Source organism: Microtus pennsylvanicus, chromosome 3 (genome assembly GCF_037038515.1).
Source record: "Microtus pennsylvanicus isolate mMicPen1 chromosome 3, mMicPen1.hap1, whole genome shotgun sequence".
NCBI lineage: Eukaryota > Metazoa > Chordata > Mammalia > Rodentia > Cricetidae > Microtus > Microtus pennsylvanicus.
Genome location: NC_134581.1, coordinates 134,498,890 through 134,503,248, shown reverse-complemented (window position 1 = coordinate 134,503,248; position 4,359 = coordinate 134,498,890). Strand labels below are relative to the sequence as shown.

At 39.0% G+C, this 4,359-nt stretch overlaps 1 non-coding gene across 1 annotated transcript; it reads left to right on the top strand.

Annotated features, from left to right (window-relative positions):
* Positions 1-601: 601 nt before the first annotated feature.
* LOC142847397 (U6 spliceosomal RNA) lies at positions 602-706 on the top strand. Its single transcript, XR_012910162.1, has one exon. It is a non-coding gene; the product is annotated as a U6 spliceosomal RNA (small nuclear RNA).
* Positions 707-4,359: the final 3,653 nt, after the last annotated feature.

Sequence of the window (4,359 nt, the reverse complement as noted above, 5' to 3'; positions counted from 1 at the left end):
CATTCACTGAGGCAAGGTCTTTAAGAGTTTTCCAGCCAGCTTGTTCTGGGGGGTCATCTGTATCTGTCTTCTGTATGTTGGAATTAAAGACACATGACCAACATTCATGTGGGTTCTGGGTATCTGATCTCAAATCCTCTTGCTTGCATGGGTAGGTTTTAACCATTGAACCTTCATCCCACCTCACTATTAAAATTTTTAGATTTATTTATTTTACATCATATGTATGAGTGTCATGCCTAAATGGATGTTTGTGTGACATGTGCATGCTTAGTGCCCACAGAGCCAAAAGAAGATATCACATTCCTTGGAACTGGAGTGAGGGACAGTTGAAAGACACTGTGTGGGGGCTGAGACCTGAATCCAGGATCTCTGGAAGAGCAGCCAGTGCTCTTAACTGCTGTGCCATCTCTCCAGCTCCAGCATTATTAGCATTTTAAATACACAGTATTTATTGTAAAAATAGTATTTAGACTACAGATATGCGTTGATAGTAATTTACCAACCACTAACTACTACAGAAAAAAATGAGTCGGATATTATTTTAGTGGAGACCCTGTCAGTGAGCAGATCACTGTAATTCTAAAGATATTTTCGGCTCACTTCAGCGGTGCATGTACTAATTAATATTGGAGCAGTATAGAGAAGATTAGCATGACCCCTTTGCAATGATGACATGCAAGTCCATGAAGCATTCTATATTTTAGATTGTGTCTCATAGCAATGTCAGAAGCTACACTCGGAGCATCTCATCGCTATGACTATCTCAACATGAGCTGAGAAAAGGACAACCGACATAAAGCAAATTTGGAAGAGCCCACGAGATCTCAAATCTACACAAAGTACTGCAAACAATTAAGGAGTGCTGAGAACAGGAGAAACAGTTTTTAGAAAAGAAGAGCACACCAATTGGTTATCCAATACTCAATGACCAGCCTTGTAACCATGTATACAAGTAACATTGTGCCCATTGAGCAGAGTCCATTTATGTATTTAGGAATATATATGTATATACATATAGATATGTGTAGTAACAACAATCTATGAATAAACATACCATGAATTCAAAAGAGAGTAAGGTACAGTAAATGGGAGGGTTTAAAAAGAGGAGAGGAAAGAGAGAAATGACAATTATGCTATAATCTCAAAAACTAAATAAATGATTTTAAAAAAACAAGAAGAGACAGCCCTTATTATTCATCTACTGGGGGGAGGGAATGTGCACAAATAAACATATTTAAATATAACAAAAATATTTTTCTCATGGAAAAAAAACATTTTAAATACTGTGTACGCAACTACAGAAGATCGAAGCAGATCTCATTCTGATTCTAAAATACTTTAGTTTTTTGAACTGATCAATGTGGCTTGCTAATGAATGTTTGCTTTTTGCCTTTTGTTCTGTGCTAGGATTCCCTGCGCTGTGGCAGCTCCCTCAGATAAATGATGTTGAAGAAAATTCGTAGTCCTCATAACTTTAGGGGTTTAGTACACAGTCACCTAACTCTGCTGCTTTTAGGTCTTTGGGAAGGCTCCAGCAGCGCAGGGGAAGACCACGCACATGCCACACCCCAGATGGATCCTTCTCCACTGTACCAATGGAGACCACCCTTTCCTGTGGGCTTTAGTGCCAGCCGAAAGATTACCTGAAACTCCCGCAGACTGAACAACATTTGACACGCACCCACTCACTTCATGTTATGTTCCTAAAGCTAACCAAGTGTTCCACGGCTCCTTCCTATTTACTGCCTAGTCATTTCCCTTAATACAACCCTGTTTTGCTACCTGCTTCTTAGTGTTTCTATAGTAACTCACCCCACTTACAAGACCCTAGAAAGTTTGGTTTCCGCCTACTCTTGCATTCCCCACTTAAATAATGCTTCCTCTGGTAATTTTTTTCCTAAGAACAAATAAAATATAAGTGAGTACAATACAATTATATTGAAATAAATAGTAATGTAAATCGTCACACCATTTATGGAGCACTCTGTGTTTAATTGAGGAAAACAGCAACATTATGTAGATGACATGTTCATTCAGCCATCCCATGAAGAGTGAGATCTTTCCTCATCTTTGCAAAGGAGAGAGGTCCTCCATCATATCCTGAGCCCATGAGTAATGGCGATTGAAAATTACATGAGACCATATAAAATGTCAGGGCATAATCAAGGATCTTGCTGAGAAGTTTCTGGACTATATCTATGCTACTAAAGAATACAAGTCAACATTAAGTCCCCTTCCTCTCCTTCTGGAATTCTTTTTATGCTAATGATGTGATACGATTTCCTGCGATGTATGGTCTATCCGCTGTGTGTCTGTACTCATTTCTGTCTCAGAACTTGACACAGGCTAGCACTATTAATTTCCCCATTTCTAGGATCCTCTAACCCATTTTCTCTTATCTTATCTCCCCTAACTCAAGCCTAAAGAAAGATATTTTAAGTTTGCAGAAATATTCATCAGAAGCATTTGGCATGATGCTTTCTAATGGACTTCAGTTCTTAGAATTAGGAATGATCCACTGGAAATGATCAATGCTAGCAGTATTCTTAACTTTAACTCTTAATTTTAACATTCAAAAACGGTGGAGTTCGGGAATGTCAAAGGGCTAGTGGTTCTTTACTCCTCATTATTCCGGAAAGTTTCACGTCAATTTTTCATTTAGTTTCCTCTCTGTTTTGCTAACCAGAGCTCCAAACTTGCCTATTTCTCTTTGTCATCCCACATCTTTCAGACACTATAAATACGTGTGATCAACAGCACAGCTGTGCACTAGCCATTTGTCAAGTTAATAGTCCTTTTGCCTTGAAAAGAAATGGAAATATTTCTTGTTCATTTTATGTCCTCTTCTAAGATCCCTTGAACGGTGCTTGTTTCTTTTCTCTTGCCATTGTTTCTCCAATGTGCTAGTTGTCCCTGCAGACTTTTGTATTTTACAGGCTTGCAATTGGAGATTGGAACATGGCCGTTTAATAAGACCGACTTATTCTGTCCTGTGCTCCCACTTACCTCTAACCTCTACTTTCCACTATTATTTTATCCCAGATGTTTTTAGGTCCATGTTGGCATTTTATTAATGATGAATAAATATGGAACAAGGATTACTAAAACATAATGCCAGAAAAACTAATCAATCCTGCATCCTCAGAATAAACCGTTATTGTTTGCCATGATTGGCATTTCCAGACTAAATCAGTAGGTTTTCTAAACAAATTTGGGAGTATCTGGTAAGATAATGCTTAAAACACCAAAGAACAGAGCTTGTAGCAATTGAGAATGAGTCTGAATTCAATTCTCGTCATTTTCTAAAAATGTCAAGGTAAGAAGAGATAGGTATTCTCAAGAATCAGAAATCATGGGTAAGGAAGAAAGCCAGAGTTGAAAGGCAAAATTATTGTGCCCCAGGTACTAGCTACTTCTTAACAGTAAGCGATAGTATCTTAACTGCAGGAAAAGTATGCAAGAAGGTCAAACACAGCAAAAGAGGCTTTCAATTATTAATAGGCCTGTGCTGTCTAGAACTGTTTACTCCTGTTCTGGCTTCCCAGCATCTGCATGATTTTGAAATTAAAATTACATGGTTGCGGCCAGGCGGTAGTAGCACATGCCTTTAATCCCATCACTCAGGAGGCAGAGGTAGGCGGATCTCTGGGAGTTCGAGGCCAGCCTGGACTACAAAAGCTAGTTCCGGGACGGGCACCAAAGCTACAGAGAAACCCTGTCTCGAAAAACCAAAAAAAAAAAAAAATTACATGGTTGCTTTTAAAGAAAAAATATTGTTATAAATGCTGTCCTCTAGTGCCATATACAAACTACAGTTATAATGAGTGTCTTAGTTAGGATTTCTACTGTTGTGAAGAGACATCATGACAATGGCAACTCTTATAAAAACATTTAATTGGGACAGGCTTACAGTTTGAGAAGTTTAGTCTATTACCATCAAGGCAGAAGTATGCAGACAGACATGGTACTGGAGAAGGAGCTGAGAGTTCTACATCTTGATCCACAAGCAGCAGAAAGTGAACTATCCCACACCAGGTGTAGCTTGAGCATATATGAGACCTCAAAGTCAGCCCCCATAGTGACTTCCTCCAACAAGGCAGCACCTACTCCAACAAAGCAACACCGTTTAATAGTGCCACTCCCTATAGGCCAAGCATTCAAGCATTCAAGTCTATGGGGACCATACCTATGGTTTCAGTAATAGGTAGAGGTAACTGGGTTGAAATATCTGAGCATATGCACATGTCCACACATAGCATACTTCAGAACTGCCTGCAAAACACAGTACAGACTCATAGTAAAGCATCTTTTTATTCCTCCCTTTCTGCCCCACTTATACGGGATTTCTTCCTCTTT